This window comes from Phragmites australis, chromosome 14, assembly GCF_958298935.1.
Source record: "Phragmites australis chromosome 14, lpPhrAust1.1, whole genome shotgun sequence".
In the NCBI taxonomy this organism is placed as follows: Eukaryota; Viridiplantae; Streptophyta; class Magnoliopsida; order Poales; family Poaceae; genus Phragmites; species Phragmites australis.
Window position 1 is genome coordinate 22,490,337 of NC_084934.1, and position 19,228 is coordinate 22,509,564.

The following is a 19,228-nucleotide window of genomic DNA, read 5'->3' on the forward strand; positions in this document are numbered from 1 at the left end:
TTGGAAAGCCTACAACGAGTCATTTTCAATAGATATGAGATCGACCAAATATTCCTTATAGTTTAGTCAAAGTCAAAGAAATAAGATGTTACACCACCGTTTTTAACCTAGTTGGGTCTTGTAATCATGTCGAGGTCAGAGTCCAGGTTGTGTACCCCATTTTCCACAGTTGCACAACCCTAGGTCGACCTCCTTACGCCCCTCCTATAAATATACAGTAGCCGTTATAGTTTAGGCTCAGCTTTAACTTAGATTATTCTGTTTTAGATAGTTTCGCTGTTTATCGGTTTGTTAAACCCCAACTCGAGTACTTCATTGATAATTAGTAATATTCAGATTGCATCTACATGTTCTTGCTTATGTTCTCGATTCGCTTATAAGAAAAGCCTTCTTGGTGAGGTCAACCACATCTTGGCACGGTTGATAATCACGGAGCAGTGGTGTAGTGGTTGTGAGCGTTCTCGATCTATTCTGGTCGAAGCCTTAGGATCATCAATGTCAAAACTCTACCAATCGACTTATCATATTACCTTCGGAAGATCGGGCAAGCGCACATCATAGACCCGTTTCTCTCTGTCCTCTACAAACCGGGTCCTCTCCTCTTTATATACAAGAGAAGGAGAACTTACAAGTGGGCTCCTTTCAGTAGACCCATATCTAGCTAGATATTCTTTTCTTAGACTATCACCACGAGGAGCATGCACGTCGCACCTTGCACTAGTAGTACTGCGGGGCCCATACCATCCGTCACGTGATGCCAAGTCAGTCTACAAAATCTCACTCCGTAGCATTTAATGCTACGGGACGGAATACTGTCCATTTGCATCAGTCAAGACTTTGTTCTTTGAAGGATGTGCCTTGGGAAGGAAAACACTTGAGGAGAAATTAATAAATACGATTAGACATGTTAGGTATGAACCTACCGCGACCAGCAAGGACTGGTCGCGAAATCATAATATATCGTAAGGAGGCTGGTCGCGCAAGCCTCGCGTTGGTTGAGCGAGCCTTGCCCTGGTCGCACGATGGGCCAGGGTTTAGGAAATATCCCTCGCTAGTCGTCACATCCCTCATGAGGCCTATTAGCTAGAATGCCCCCTTACTTAATACTCAAATGCTCACCCACACATGCTACGCCTTGGCAAGTCCCGCCACTGGATCACCACTGCGTTACCACTCCATTCCGACACCGACACCTCACATCCACAATGCCTTGAGGTCTCGGCCCCACCATGACCTTCGTCAGGATGCGCACCACCACTACCACATAACCAGTAAAAGCAGACAGAGTGTCACTGATGGCTTTTTAGGACCCATCGCTGATAAAATACACTCAAACGGTTGCTAAGACATGCGTGTCTATGACAAAATCGTCATCTGTGTGTGCCTGAACTCACATACAGTTTTTACAAATCCGTCTGTTTCTATCATACAGACACAGACGATATTTAGAAAAAAACCGTTTATGATACTATCATAGACAGTTTCTTATAAGATCTCTGTGTGTTTGTATGATCGACATAAACGAATTTTCTAAAAACCCGTATGTACTTACAGACCGGGTATTGTTTTAAATTTGACCGCTCGTCTCCCCTAGCTCTTTGACTTCCCACCAAGGTTTGAAAAATCATTGAAAACCGCTCGATATTTACGAAAACCAGTCAATTCAGTCCGCACTGAATTCTGAATTTGATTGGTTTTCAAATTTGAATTCAAAAAATTCAAAAAAATTAAAAATTAAAAATCACAAAATATTCTAAAAATACTAGAGACAATTCTATAACCTTCTATGAATTTTTTTCAAAAGTAATATTGTTTGCATCATATTTTATATGGAGGAAGTTTCAAACCAAACACAAATACTGAAATGGGCCATATGAACAAGATGATTTGGCCCATCACGTTAAGAAAAAACTTAACATGCAAACACATATTTTTATTGTGTAGGGTGTATTTTAAGAAGATCTTTCAAATTTGTTTCACTTCATTTATAGTTTTATTAATTTCTCCATAATTTTGACAATGTTCACAAGCATAAAGTGAACATGTTAAGAAATAACACTGTAATTAACTTGTTCATGTCTACCATTATTTTTTCTACATAAATAACAGTATAAGTAAACTAATTAAAGTGGTTTCACTAATTTTAGAGGTGTGATGGGTTAGTTATGAATTAATCTAGTTGCAACACATTTACACAATTCTGCATGTTACAATAAATATTTAATGAGTTCGTGTATTTTTAAAAGACATAGAATAATGTAATAAGACTACAAAATTGGTTTCATGATTTTTGGATTAGCAAAGAATTAACTATGCATTTAACTATATTTACCAAATATATTTTTGTCACAGAAAATATACAACTTTTCCATGAGTATAAATACCTTTATAATGTAGATCATATTACAAGGAAACCAACAAAATTTGTTTCACTTGATTTGAAGCTCGGATGAATTAGTTATCGATTTTACAAAGTTGAGCTATTTTTTTTCTTGAACTTCAATGAAATTCGATAAAATTGAACGGTTTTCGATAAAACTGAACGGTTTTTGATAAAACCGAATGGTTTTCTATGGAATTTGAGCGGTTTTCAATCACAAACAAAATGCGGGAAATGCGGTCAGTTTTCAATGGAATTCGAGCGGTTACAAAATGATCGGTTTGCCCGAATTTTGCCTTCGATTTATAAATTTGACCGAGTGAATTTGTCCTAATTTCGCTGAATTTTGATCGAATTTTTTGGTTTTTGCGAATATCAAAAAATCACTAGTGGTGGTTTTTAGGTCCCAAACAAATTTTCGAACTTTGCTTCCTACACATACAACCCGCTCATCTTCCCTGCCTCTTTGGCTTTCTACACACATAACTTGCTCGTCTCCTCTCGCTCACTCAATATAAAGCGACAGGGAGTAGTTATCTTCTTCGCTCTCCTCATCCGAGAGCCCATTCTGCGACGATTAGCTAGGGTTTTTTCCGCATTGGAGGAGCGAGATCTGGGTGCCGAATCCCCTTCATTGCACTAAGGTGAGTACTGTAGGGCTTCCATCACGCATTTATTAGGGTTTGTTAGTGTTTCCTTGGTCTGTGTAATTGATGGTAATATGGTGTTTTCATCGTAGATATGTAATGTCTCTATTCACTACTATCAGGCGTTGGCAAGATGGGCTTGTCTCTATACCTGCTTCTACGGTACGGATTCTTGGTGTCGATTTCAATCGTGTGGAGTTTGTGTTCCTCGTTACTGTGAAGGGCCCCTTCGTGGACCCTGTTTTTGCTATGAATTGTGTTCTACATTTTGTTATTGCAAATGGAAATTTCTCTATTACTGTTTGTCACAATGAAGATATTTTCGTGAACTGTAAGACTGGTGGTTTGATAGCAATGCAGTTTGGTTCTAACACATGACTGAGTTAGTTTGGATGGAGTCTGATCCGGATGACAACGCGATGATCATCAAAGATGATGCTTAGGTTGATATTATACTGAAACACATGCGACTGAGATGATGTAAATTATTTCGTCCTTCTGAAAGACGACGTCTCCAATGATGTCAATCATCTCGTTCTTCTGTAAGACAGTGTCAATGATGTCAATCATCACGTCCTTCTGGAGGCAAAATATGTATAGCTAGGGATTATGTATAGCTAGCTAGGTTTATGCGTTATGAACAATGTGTGATGTTCTTAACCTTTATAATATATAAGTACCTATTGTGAAGTTCTGAACAATATGTGATCGATGTTCTGAATAATGTGTCAATATGTGATATGTAAATAATACATGTGATGTTGTTTAATTTATGAATCATGAAATATTTATGCCATATAATGAGGGTATCTAGGAAGCAAAATGGCTTCTCAGGAGCAAAGAGTCCATCTGTGATATTTTATACATACAAGTTTTAATAAAAACCGTATGTGACTCTTACTACTCATAAATATTTTTACAGAAAATTCGTCTATATATATCTCTGTTATAGATATAGTTATAACTATATGTAACAAGATCGATATCATAGATACTTTTACATCATAAAACTTATAATCATCTATGATAGTATCTAAAATTGATCTATAAATAATTCGTTGTGAGGTAATGCACCGCCATGGATGACTCTCCTTTCCTCTTCCCAACTTTGCAGCACAACCTCCTCTCTCCTCTCCCCCTCACGGTGTCTCTCTCTTCTCCTCATCCATATTCTATTCTTCTCTCATTTCACCACCTCTTGCCAAGTGCAGATGACGAGGCCGCCCTTTTCTTCTTTTCAGCACCACACAAATCAATTTTGAGGCCATCGATTATTGCATTTTGTTTGTGTGTTTGCTTACAGCACCCATGGGGCAAGTTGGAGACCGGAGAGAGAAGTAGAAGGGTTCAAGGATTGCATGTGGACCATTGAGAACTTTTATTTATTTTTCTAAATGGGCTTACTGACTCATCTAGGCCTGCCCATGTGTACACCACGTAGGTGCAAAACAGCCCTGAAATGGATAGAGGGGGTCAGCTAGCTGCCCTGGTTTGGAAAGTCCAGGGTTGGTTTTTAGACAATTTTGAAGTTGGAGGTTGAAAAATGAACTCGGCTATAGTTGAGGATTGAAACATGAACTTCTTTTTTTTAAAAAAGGTAGTAATATGTTAAGTATAAAATACCCAAAAAAAGAAGTGATATTTCAAAGGTACTTGTTGCAACCAAAAAAAAGTGATGTCTCGAAAGTACTTGTTGCAACAACTCTAGTGATACTATTTTCATATGACCAATCAAAACATATATTAGCTGTAGAAGTTCAATAAATTTGACCATTCAAATTTTCAAATCCTAAAATGACATTTCGAAAAGGAGCGAGTATACTGGAAAAACACACTTATGCTAGTTTTAAAATTTCATGCAAATACTTGCGAATTCATACTAATATAATAGGCACAAGTTGCATTATTTCACTCCCACTCATCTCAATTTACATAGAATGATTCCAGGTTTCAAGATATCCGATCAAGTGCATCTAATGACTCAGGTTGATTTTGTGACCTACCTTCCTCCAACAATTAATAATACTAATAACTCTGACATGGCCTACCCTCACCCCACCTAATTACTACAAAAACTAATAATCATGTCACAAAAATAATGCATTAACACTACTCCCTGATCACAATCACCTCACCTGACTAACAAGTGCATTGCAAGTTACATAACATTAGACATCCTACGACATTTGATTGTTGAGTACCTGTATTTGTTGCCTTTTATCTGTCTCAATCTAATATCGTTGATCTAGCACGCCAACATATTTACATAGCGGTTCAATCATGTTCTGGTCCACGTGAGGTCTTTCATCAGATTGGTTTCCCAGCACCCTCCCGCAAGAGGGAATGGTGCCTTCATCTTCGCACCTCGCCATAGTTGAAGAAACCATACAGATATCCTCTCGGGTGCTGGCCAACTCCGAACAGAAGATCGGCGAGATCCATCTCATGGTCTGTTCCCATGAACCCGCTGAGTCTTATCTCTCGAAGCCAGCCTGGTTGGCTGGTTGCAGCTGATCCCTCTGCACTTTGCACAGATCACAGTCGGAGCTCTGCAACGGCTCTTCTTTTCCTGTAACAACCTTTCAGTTCAAACTTAAATTTTCGAAAAGGTGCTACACTACATGGTGAACTAAAATGAAGTTATTGATGGAATTCTTGGAAAAATCATTATGGCTGATAGCCTCAAGCCTCCGCGCCGAGATCGAGAGGCTCAGCTCCATCAACCCGCCAAACGACGTCAATCTGCCGGGCTCCGGAAGGCCAAGTTCGCCATGCTCGAAGATGATGCCGCTCAATCTCAGGCTAATTGACACGGCTCTTAGGCGGCAGGGGAGAGTCAGCCGGTCCAGGCGTCCCGGCGCCGTCACGGAGACAGAGATTGATCCGACGACACGCTCTATGCCTCCATGGCATCGCGGAGCCACGCGGCGGTGGAGGGGCCAAGGTTGGACTTGCAACTTATCACCACGTTGAGATCGGGGATGTCGGGCGTGCCGTACCGCGCGAGCACCGCGCGGGCAAAGCCGAGGAACCGGTCCTGGTGCGGCTGCTCGTCGGAGAGGTTGAGCGTGTTGGCGTGGGTCCAGGAGCTCCGCCAGCGCCTGGAGAGGATGGGCGAGCCCACAGAGTCCGCGGCGGGCAGGAAGGATAGGACGTGCTCGAGGATGCCGTCCGGGAGGTCGCTGAGCCAGCCATCTCCGAGGCTGCCGCCAGCCGGGAACCAGAGGTTTCCGGTCCTAGTGACTCTTCCTAGTGGGTGGCACTTGTCCCATCGGCCATCACGAAGAGCTACGCGGTTTCGTTTTCGCCTCCGAGCAACCCCGGCGCCGAGAGACCGCTGGATGCGACGGAGCGCGGCGAAGCGAGGGGCGGAAGGCGACCGAAGCGTAGTGCGCCGTGCTAGGGCCTACGGCTCCAACACGCCGACGACGACGGTAAGAGGCGAGGTCGGAGGAGAGCGGCCGCTGTGGGAGGCGATTGGTGGCGGGCGGCGGTGGGGTTTCGGCTCGCCCCGTAAGGAGATACGGGCCTCGTTAAGTGGGACGTCAGGCCACCCGTGTAAGCCCATAATATTCCATGTATTCTGTTTTGGCTGGGCCTATTAAGAGCCGGCTGGGCTTTTTCTAGCCGGCCACGGCTCCTTTTCTTCTTCCCGTCCCTCCCCTTCGGCTAGTCCCCACACGCCTGCACCTCCTTGCCCATCATCTCCATTGAGCTATTCTCTGTACTCTCGGCTCTGCGCCGTCCTCCTCCTCTATCTTCGGTGGCTATCCATAGCCTGATTCGTCGCTGCACTAAGCCATCTTTGATAGACCGTCCTCTTGTCTCCCCGACCGCGAGGAGGAAGAAGCAACAAGTGATGGGGGAGGGGTTGTGCGGCACTCGGCCTCGCACATCCTAGGCAGACAAGATGATTCCTGTGTTTCACCGTCCGTCTTGTTTCCACTCAGGACTCTTGTTGTTCATCACGACTCTTGTTGTTCTTGAATTCCTTTCGTACTCGTAACCACCAATGACGCATGACCCGTCTTGCAAATGATGCACTCGTATCATTCCTCCTTTACACCTTTCCCTTTTTATTTTCATGTTTTGTTTTCAACATAATTTGTTATTTTAGTTTTCCAGAATATACATTGGGTTGATGATTGATTTTTTTGGGGCATGGTAGGTTGAGTTTGCACCAATGTTTGTTTTTCGAAACTTTTCCTAACCATTTTCATCACTAATAAAAGAGTTGAAGCACAGGAAGGCATGAAGCCGTGGGAGCACCAGATACATTCTCTGGTATGCTATGGTTGTGGTATATTTCTCTTGATCAAAAGATGGAAACCCTCACGACAAATACTGAGCCAAGGTTCAAAAATTCGTTTGAACCTTGAAATATGGAGGTCACCGAATTCCCGATATTAAAAAAATTTGGTTGAATTAAGCTAAATTCACTTGGTCAAACTGGTTTGACCACGGCCAAAACCGACCGAAATGGTTATTTAGTAACCGGACAATTTCACCGATTAATCGATCGATTTCGTCGGCATTTGACCACATTTTCCGCATTTTGTTTGTGGTCTAAAACTGCTTGATTTTCTATAAAAACCGCTTGAATTTCATCGGAATCGTTCGGTTTTATCCAACTTCAGTAAAGTTCAAGAAAAAACATAAAAATAGCTCAATCTTGTAAAATTGATAACTAATTCATCTGAGCTTCAAATCAAGTGAACAAATTTTGTTTGTTCCTTGTAACATGGTATACATGATAAAAGTATTTATAATCATAAAAAAGTGGGATATTTTCTGTGGGAAAATGTATTTGCTAAACCTAGTTAAATGCATAGTTAATTATTTGCTAATCCAAAAATTATGAAACCTATTTTGTTAGTCTTCTTACATTATCTTATGTCTTTTAAAAATACATGAACTCATGAAATAGTTATTGTAAAATGCAGGATTGTGTAAATGTGTTGCAAATATATTAATTCATAACTAACCCATCACACCTCCAAAATTAGTGAAACCACTTTTATTAGTTTATTTATACTATGCTTTATGTAGGAAAAATATGGTAGACATGAAAATGTTAATTACAATGATGTTTCTTAACATGTTCACTTTATGCTTGTGAACTTTGTAAAAAACATAGAGTAATTAATAAAACTCTAAATGAAGTGAAACCAATTTATAGATTCTCTTAAAGTACACCAACATATAAAAAATATGTATTTATATGTTAATATTTTTCTTAATGTGAACCCTCCTAAATGAGCTGCATGTTTTTTTCTTTTTTTTTCAAACTTACTCTCCATGAAATATGATGCAAAGTACATTATTTTTTAAAAAAAATTTTACAAAAGGTCTTAAAATTGTCTCTACTATTTTAGGTTTTTGTGAATTTTTATTTTTTGAATTCAAATTCAAAATTCGGTTAATTTTATAATTTAGTACGGACCGAATTGACCAGTTTCCACGAATATCAGCCAATTCTCAACGAATTTTTAACCCTACTCGAGCCTCGAGTAGTATGTGCAATTGGTAAAAAAACCAAGGTGAGATTCCAAAACATAGTTTACTAGTATGTGCATGCCGCTGTACCGTTTGACCTGATGAGCAACAAGTACAGACAGCCAGACAGCAGACAAATCTGCAACTGAAAGGCATAGCACTGTAGCAGTACATTGGTGGATCTACCCATTTTTTATTAGGATTACTTTAACCGCTAAGAATCCCACTGACAGCGCTTTAGGCACGACGCCAGAGGCCAACCTACATGGGCACGGCACGGATGATGGGCCACCGTTCACGTCACCTGCAAGCTTGTGAGAATCTCAAAGCCACTGCTGCTGCTGGACCAATGCTACCGCCATGCTTGTTGCTGTGCCTTTCTGCTCCTGCTCCAGAACCCCAGGCAAGCAATGTTTCGTTGGACAGATTAATTTTAGTTTTGCTCCCTTCCTAAGCAATATTGGTCTCTTTTTGGGTCCTTCAAAACCTCTACCTCTGAGCATTGCCTTGGAGTAGCATTGTCTCTGGAATCTGGAGTAGTCACTCACAAGTAAGGTTATGTGTGGAATCCATTGTTTTCTTGGTCTGTTTCCTTGGGAATCTAGCACCTGAGAGCATCTGCACAGTGACAATACGGCATTTCAAAATGGGAACCTCCCGTACCCACTGGCTCCACATGCACTAGTTTAACATGCTGTGCAATCCTTGTTTAGGCATAGGGTATAATTTGCTTCCATACACAAGTTGATGTTGATGCATCAGGAATACTGAGAGCATCTGCAGAAGCCCGAGCTGAATTGCTTTGACTGCATGAGTGCTCACTGACATGGTGCACTAGTTCTTATGCAGACATGCAGCTGTAACTTCGTCAGCATAACAGGAATTCTATGGAACAGAATCCAGGCACCGCCAACACTGAATTCTGGATTGAGCGTTTGCCGACGCAGGTCGGTCTACAGATTATTGCGAGAACATACAGTTGCATGCTTCTGAACAAGTAAATAAAAAGTGCAACGTAGATCGAACCCTATTCAGCTCTTCAGTACTACTGGAGTACTACAACTAGTGCTTCTGCTCATTAAAGTTTGGAGAATACAATACCACGTACACTGAATTCATGCAAGTTTATGCCGGCTTAATTTGTCACTAAAAAAATTAGCAATAATAATTAACTGGGATGTCCTTTGTGACAACATGATGAGTGTGTTCGAAGGAATCGTTGGTCTTAATTGTGCCACTGGTACTGGTATAATAATTTCTCTGATCCTGATCTAAATTTGGCCAAATCGAGCTCAACCAAACAATTAGGCTGCACGCAGCAGCTGCAACGCCATGTATGCACGAAGGACGCATGCGTGGTGTTGTCGCCAACTTGTTCATTTGCTTGCGCGCCACCACGATCGATGCTGCAATATTTTTCTTCGATTCGCGACGTCGTAGTTAAAGTATCGATGAGTACGATCCAAGGGATTGTTTCCGTAGGATGTTAGTCTTGCGGATGCCTTTTTCACGTGATTCGGTGCTTACCAAGAGTTAACTAATGTGGTCAAAGGAGAACTAAGCAAAATGCTTGATGATTAGTGAAGTTGGTTATATCCTCTACCGATCATAGATCAAATATTAGGTTTACTCTTTGTGTGTCTTACCAAAGTGTAATTTTCTTTCAGTCGTAGACGACGTATTTATTGAGAGTACGTGTACATCTACGAGTTATAACGGTGTTTCTAAAAGAAAAAAAACTAATATAGTCAAATGCATGTATGAGTAAGATCTTAGTTTGTGTGAGTACGTGTGTGTGATGATGAGTATGTACCTATATGAGTTGTACTGTTTAAAAAACCAAGATGGTCAAATGCTCAAAGCTCACAGATCAACTGAGCCTTGCTTAGGTCACAACACAAGGGCTTGGAAATATGCATATGCACGCTCCATATATACGTGTGAAATTAACTCTACTCAAGGTGTCTTGAACAATACTAGCTCAATCGGATTAAGATTGTAACGACGACAGTCTTGAGCACAAAGGAAACGTTAACTTTGAATTAATTGTCTTGGTACGTAGGAGTAATAGTAAAACTACGTACTCCTATGCATGATTTGCCACCGAATAAGCCACGTACGTAGGTGAGAGGAGTTCTGCATTCAGAAATGGGGACATATATATACGTAAGGGGGTCAGGGGCTGGAAATTTCAGCTAGATCTGGACCATGGAATCACAGATTAAAGGTCGAGTGCAGCGTTGGCCGGTCCTGACTCCTGAAACGAAAGCAAGACGCTGTCGTAATCTCTTGGCAATCATGGAGCTTGATGGTTTTGCTTTGCATGTCCCCAAGAGCTAGAAAACCGCTAATCACTTTTTCTCCCTACGTTGATTAACTCCCCTATCTCTATCTTTTCCTTGTACCAATATGGTCCAAAAATCATATCGGTGTAGTAGTTTGTAATATGGTTCATGTCGTCCTGCCGGGTGGCCATCGCCAACCCCAACAGTTACAGAACAGGTCGATCCACTGTTTCAAAGCCCGTCGTATCCATGTTGGCTCTGCAGCGCCTGTTGACTCCGCACAGTTGGATTGGATCTGAACAGGGACAAGGCTGGTACAGATCGACCAGTGCACTTTTGCGACTGGATGGACAGGCTCCGATCGAGTGAAACAGTACTAATCAAGTTACCGTGTAAATCCACGTGTGTGTATATATATGTGTGTGCGTGTGTGTGTAAAACTGAAGAACTTCCGAATCGCAGGCCCAACGCGAACGTGAAGACTCGGGTGCAGCACGGTTAGAACATCAATTTCACCGGTCATCTGGATGAGGAAGACAGCGCGCAGAAGCAGATGCAGAACCAAATTTAGGGGGCTGGCCGGTTGGGAAAAGGTTCCTCTGACGTAGCTCGTTTTACGTCAGAGGAGCACAGTAATTTGTGTCTGGCGCTACAGTTCTCTGACGTAGCTACAGTACCAAACAGTATTTTTAGCTACTGTTCACACGTTTACTGTATACCTTTTACTGTTTACCGTGGTACTGTAGCAGACCATCTGATCTGTTGGTTCCAGATCGGACGTCCAAAATTGATTGGACTGCTCTCTGACGTAACGTCAGGGGATCCCATTCCGGCCGGTTGGGGCTTAACAAAATAAGAAATTACGCTAACAAGCCTAACATGAGATAAATTATGTTCGTCATAAGATCGTACCGAACCAATGGATAACGCACGATGATAACTGGATATTCTTTAATCTTTATGAGAATAAATATGCACATAAAACACAGAAAATACGTGAACAATGTTTTTTATTTATATTGAAATTTTTTAAGATCTTGTTCTAGCTGCAAGAGAAATAGGCATATCTATTTAGTTACAACCTAGAAGAATGACTGCATATCTACCACATATTCACAGCCTCTAGCAATTTAGCAGTCGCATACATCAGACTAGCACCTGATCTAGCAAGCATGAATTATATACCTTCCCCTTTTGATGTTCTGCATTTGAGGCCTTGAGCAATGAGCACTTTCTTCTGAATTCTGCAGATTGGGGATTATGAATTAGGGATTCGCTCGCTGATTCATGTCTTCGCCGCCTGTCGCCAATTCACAATTGGGGAAGATGGGTTAGGGCTGATCATGCCATCATGGATCGTGTCACCGTGGGCTAGGCTGGTGAGCTAAGGAACTAGTGCCCCCAATTCTTCAGAAGTTCAGCTCCTCTCAACCTCTCTGATGACTCACGACTCCATGCCAAAAAATTAGAGGGGGGGGGGGGGGTGTGCCAGCCAGTAGGGGCACCCCCTCCCCAAAGATTTACCGCTGCCACCGACCTCCATACCATCTCGGAAGCAGTTGAAATTGTACACACCAACTAGCCGGCTCCACTAGCACCGCACATCAAACTTCATTACCGCTCGATCTGCCGATGCACACCACAATCTTGCACATGACCTTGTCAGGCTTAAGATCATCCTCAAAGCACGAGCTGGACACTAGCGGGGCCATGGTGGTGCCGTTGGCCTTTATGTTGCAACGGGACTGTCCAGTGAGTAGTGCACCATCCCCAAGGTTGAGGTTCGTCGGTCCAAGGCGGCGGTGGCGACGATGGTCATCCATGGCACCACATTGGTCACAATAGATGCTTTGGATCCATCGTTGTCGCTCAAGAGGACTACGGAGACATTTTTGCAGCAACGCGGATAAGCTCAAGATGTTTCCTTCGCAGAGATTTACCTAATTTTTTTCAGATCAACACCTCTTCACCATAGCTCTTAGCCTAAGTTATTTTACCTCTTATTCGGCAATGTCTTCCTAGTTTTATTTTGTACCTTTTGGTTTTCCTTTAGGTGTGTGCATCCTGGATATGTAGAGGCCAAGAATAAACTCTTACACGTTTATATTCTCTTCATATAATGATAAGAGTTTATAAAGATTTCTTTTTCGAAAAAATTATATACTAATATTTTATAAGCTCGTGAGCCTAATCAAGCCGAGCTGAGAATAAGTTTTACCTGGTTAGACCAAAAAGCCGAGACGTGACCATTTCCATCCGAGTCATAATGAGCTGAGCCGAGCTAGCTCAATATCCATTTCTAATTGGGTTAGCTCCTACAGGACTGTCGCAATATAGTCTTGTCAGAAATAATGAGAAATATATAGCTCCATACCCAAAATTCCAGGGTTATATTCTCCATGCCGCACACGGGGAGCATAAAAACAAGGATCCTGCCGCGATGTGGAGTAGAGGGAGCGGCAGGCATCAAGAGTCCAAGTGTGCAACGCTGCGTTTCTCATGCGGTGCACGTAGAAACCGAATGCTCTGCTGACTGGCCTGGCCGGTTGGGGTGGCGTATGGTGGAAGGGGTCCATGCAGTTCCTCCCAAAAAAAAAGGGGCTCCATGCAGGGATCGTGTTGTAAGATCAGCAGCCTTTTCGACCATGAGTGTGCTTGATGACCTGCGTGGATCGGAAGAGGAGAAAAGGAGGTTTGTCATGGCTAGGTGACGAGCATCTCTGATTGATCCTGCCACTCTCTGCGTATCCAACTTCGTGGTCAGCACCGAGCAGGAAGAAGAAATATTAGTAAATTCAAATGTAAAGGAAAAACAAATTGCTTTCTTGTTTCCTAGGTCTGTCAGACTGCTTACAAACGGTTGCATCTTGAATCTGTAGGAAGCAAAATGCCATACAATAAATGCCATCAGCTGAATGTCGGTAGAATGAGAGGAGAGGAAGAACAGGGCAACAGATGAAGTAAAAGGAAAGGCAGAGCAACAGATGCAGATAAAAGGAAAGGCAGAGCAACAGATGCAGAATGAGATGAAGCAACCATCCGGTGATGTAGCAGGGCTCGCGTCGGCTATCTACAGTAATAATGTGTGTTGGACCTAAAAGCAAGCTTCAGGTAGCATAATGATTGTAGTCCTGTAGATTTTCATAGACAGTAACGAAAAAGAAATGAAAAGTTCTGTCAGGCACCCGCCCAAGAACCAGACTGGCTAGAATCTAAAAACTGCGAACCGGCTGAAGCAAGATCCACACATCATGTGGTAATTGGAAGCGTGACTAGATCACCACATGTGGGGGATAAACATATTTTAAGGTTGGACACTGCACACTCGTCCCTTTAATCATGTTTTAGCCTCTCAAAAAAGGAAACAAATTCTATATATTCCTATTATCTATTCTGTGATTTAATATCTGAACTGAAAAGGAGTACGAGTGAATGTATACGTGTCAATGATAGAAGAGATAATCTTTTATAAGAATATAGATCTTATAAAATTTATTTCCTTTAAAGAGCATTTAAAAGCTAAAAAAAGTTGCTGCTGCCTATGTTTCCTTGGCTGCTAAACCAGATCAGGTTGTCAGAGCTGTCTTTGCTTTCTAAGCACTGTAACAGTATTACCAGGGCTAGATTACAGTCTACAGGTCAACTGTTCCCATCACCTTGCCATGATGTCATGTTCCTCGCCTTTGTCATGCTTTACGCTGCCAGTCTGTGGGTTAACCAGTAAATTAACAGGGGTGTACATCCAGAAGATTTCTTTAATCCTTTTGATCTTTCAAGGTCTTATGTGACCTGAAAAGAGTAACCTTACCCAACAAGGCTATAACATAGTATAGCATAATCAGGATATATACTATATATAAAAGTTATGTGGTTGTATTTGGCAAATTATTTTTCTGAAGCAAAGCCCTAGTACTAGTAATTATCATGAATGATAAACTAAGTTAAAATGTGTTTTAATTTGTATGTGATGGGTCATTGATAACGTTGGAATTGAAATGATTTTGGTTAATATGAACTTGTTTGTGTGTGATCTTGTTTATGGCTAACCAAAGTTTGAATTGGAGCAGACTGTTTCAGAGTGCAGGAAATTATACCTCATCGGAAATCCGATGTGTGGGTTTTTTACCACACCGGATAGTTCGGTGTTACGGTGAAGTGAGTATCAGAGTATTTTCAGTGCTAAAGCAGAAATGAAAGAAAACACCGGATGGTTCGGCAATGGACTTAGAGAGTGCTAGAATATTTTTTTAAGAGATAAGATTTTTGGTGGCAAGTTTGAATATGTACACCGGATGATCCGTTGTTAAGTTTATGAACACCAGAGAATGCATCGAACCTTTTGTTGCACAGAGGTTGCAGAAAGGTAGTTCGGTGGATTGACACACACCGGATTATCCGGTGATGGACATGAGATCACCGAAAGCTTTCACCAAACCTTTTTTTAAAAGAGCAAAATTTTCCTAAAACAGATAGTGCTACACTCACCGGATGGTCCGGTGTTCAGGAGCAGAACACACCGGAACATCCGGTGTTCATATTTTCTGCAGGATGTGCTCTGAATTGAAGTTTTTGATTTTGTGCTAACTTGTAGATGTTTTGGAGCATGTACAAGTGTGTTTGTTTGTTTCATGGTGTGCAGGTGACGATACAACTTGGTGGTCGACGGTGGGTGATCGAAGCTAAGTTGGTGCTTGATACCGGATGATCAAGGAGGGTCAGACGGAGTCGTGGGTGATCCTAACTGTACACATGAAGATCATACAAAATATGAAATAGAGGATGAAGATGGTGTGTTGACAAATTCATGTGAATGGGATGCCGGTGCAAGTGACAAGGCGGTCCGAGGGATTGAGAACGGAAGAGACTTGCCGGCGTTCATCGCAAGACAGAGGACACACATCATCATCGGAGCACTTGCTTCAGGTGAAAGCAAGTGGACGCTAGTCATGCTTTGAGAAATGTGCTAGAGTTTTGTGGTTTGGCATCAAAACCGTGGGAGGACTGGATGAGTACGTGGCACCATCGTAAAGCTTACATCGAGATAAAGCTAAGTCGTGAAAACGTTGGGGCCGTCCGATGAATAGAGAAGAAAATGGACTAAAATAACCTCTATGGTAGGTACGAGTATATTATAAGAGAGGGATATTTAAAGAAAAAACTAAAAAACTTAGAAGTCAAGTTTCTGGACCTATAAATAGAGGGGTATGGCTATGAGTGAGGATGAACCAACCATTTGAGCCCCTTGTGCCATCCATATGATAGCATTATGCTAGGGTTTTAGAGCCTGATGGAGCTAGAGTCTAGATTGGAGAGTGTTGTGAGTTCTAAGGATGTGCAGTTAAATTGTTCCACCTGCACCATCTTTCAGGACAAACTCAGCTAGGTTAGAGAGCAAGTTCAAAAGTTTTTGACTAAGAATCAGTACCTCCTTTCTCTAGTAGAGAAGTGCTCAGAGGGCAAAGAAAAAATGAATTTGATCTCAGCCAAGACCAAAATGTGTGCTGACAAGGCGGGTTTGGCTCTTAGGTTGGGTTTTGAGAGGATGGCTTACAGTAGGGAGAGTAAGACTGTGTTCACCACACCTATTACCACAGAAGCTGAAAAGTCCAAAATCAATGTCACATCATAATCCATCAAGAAACACATTCCTCAACCCACAAAGAAGAAATCCACACCACAACCCAAGAGAGCTCCACAACCTAAGATGAGAGAGCCTGTGAGAGAGCCTCGAGTAATCAGCAAACGATTTCCCGAGAGACACTACCACTGCACCTACTGCCAGAGAGAGGGTCACTTGGTTGGGTTTTACTTTCACCATAGGAGAGATGAGCGGTGTGAGTGGGAGTGGAGCACCCGAGACATGTATCGCGCCTCTGTTGGTGTACATGAGCATTTTTCTCGCTTCAACTCACAAGTCCCTAGCATTTTTTGTCTCTTCCTAGAGGTGATGCCCTGCATGAATTTTACCATGATTCAGATGATTTTGGTCCACGTGTAAGAGGCTTTGAGTCACAGCACTTTGTATGATGCCCGTTTCTTTTCCCATCAGGTCGGCCCATCTCTCTACGCGCATGGCCCAGCCCAACCTGCTTCTCCTTCTCTCTCAATTCTCTCACTGACACGCAGGCCCACCGTCATCCCCAACCTCTTGCGCTTGCGCCTGTGATCGCTCTCGCAACTGCCAGTCGAACCCGCCGCCCACGTCCTGCACTTCGCGCCCTGACCCCGCAGCCGCCTGTGACCCGCACCTATAAAGGCTGCCCCAGCCTCACCGCTCTCCCGTCCCCCTAACTCGTTGTTGAAGTCAAGTGTCCTTGATCACATTGACCCTATTATAGGAAAGTGTGTCTTTTACTTTATAATTGCATGCTTTGTCAATATGAATCCCATGTTTATGGTTTATTAGTATTTTTCATGATTATTCTTGTTGCTGGTGTTGTAGTTTGGGTGTTAAGGGTAGAAATACTATACTTAGTTGTGTTGTTAAGTCAGGTGGGATAAATGTTAATTTGATTAATGGTCTATGCAACATGAACCGGTTTGGATAATATTTTGTAGCAACATGGACCATAGGGATCTAGACAGGTTGGTTTGATCGGTATGATTGTTGTGTGCGCATTGGGTGATGTGCAAGTATCTGCTTTAGATCATAAGGAATGGTTTGTGGAGCATGTAACCCGGCTAAACAGCGTAACCATAAGGCTTATATGGGTACGACCTGGTCAATTAATTACATATCCTCCTTATTCTATACACACCATTTGGCTGTTGAGTGGCAGAAGAGGGGACCTCTGCAGTGGATTGAATCCTTATTAGCGGTGAGACCTTAGTGGGTGCATATGGATTTAGAGGCGCTTTATAAAGGCCTTGTAGTGGGACCCCGACTCTACACTCCAGAAGTGTGAAGCAAAACAGGAACCATGACTCGTGGGTGAAGTGTGCAACCTCTGTAGAGTATAAAACTAATCGATCAGCGTGCTCAAGGTCAAGAGCGGGCTTGGACTTCTTCATGATTAGTGAGGATTTTGGATGGTTAGTTTCGGGTAATTAGGTGGTGGTGTCCCGATGAGTTGGTAGCTGGATATGGAATATCTAGTGAGTCTGGTAGTTCGATGGAATCCGATGAGCTATTCCTGTAATATTGGTGTCGTCACACATAGATGCAGTAAACCTGAGTCAAGACTTTCTTATCTTAAGCCTTCACATCATATTTTTCCACACTTGCTGAGTACTCCATATACTCATGCTTGCTTTCTCTCAACCTCTTGTTGCTGCTTAGAAGGAGAAGTCTTTGATGATCTCCCAGATGATAGAGCTGAGTTCTAGGTGGATGAAGACTTCAACTCGAAGATGATGTTCTAGGCTGGCATTCCCTTGGACAACGCCTAAGGATGAATGGAAGACCCGTTACCGCTGGAATTTATCTTAGTGTTTTTCTTTAAGACTTACATGTCCTTTGTAATGCATTCTACCATTATATAATGACACTGTAATGATTTTACCTATGATATCACCGTATGTATGGAAACTGATCTTGGCATACATGTGGAATGCATCTGGTTTGTTCTTGTGAAACTGAGTGTGACACTTTAGCGGACCACATTTTTCTCATCATGGTACTTGCCCCCAGCGTGTTGGTGTTAAGTTGCATGCACCTACTGTTTCTACTTCAAAACGGATGATCCAGTACTGTATTCCGAGGAGATTTATGACTAACCCAAGTACTGAGCCATCCACATTATATTCTTCTTATATGTAGGTGACAGGCGGAGGTTTGGAGAACAAGTAGCTCAATGACTCCACATGACTGGAGATTCATCATGTTTCTCCAGTCTCACCCTCGTAAAGCGACATGAGTACATCACATTCGGGGATGATTGGAAAGGAAAGGTGAAAGCCAAATGTATGGTAAGAGTGAATAAGAGTTTCACGCTCAAGGATATAGCTTTGATGGAGCATCTGTGATACAACCTTCTCTCTGTATATCAGTTGTTGGATGAGAACTTTGGTTGCCTAATTTGAACTTGACATAACATTAGTTTCTCTAATATTTACACTGATTATGAAACTATGGATGCTTTTGTGGTGACACCTTTTGGATAATTGAACAATATGATCAAAACTTGCTTCACTCGCGGTGCTTGTGACATGAACTCACTTCGAGACTTTGTGCGCCTTTGAGTTATATTATTTACTCCTCATAGCGCTTTGACATCTCTAATCCTTGGAAGTGCTCTATGATTAATATGTGAAGCTTTATAGGCTTGCACTTTATTTACACATATTTGGCATTGTCTTGTATCCTTGATATTTGCATTGCTAAAGGGGGAGAAAATTGAATTTATCTAAAAATTATAGAAAAAATGGAAAATATGCAATCATCAAAGAGGAGCCTGTGTTTTTGGGTCCTTGAATTTTTC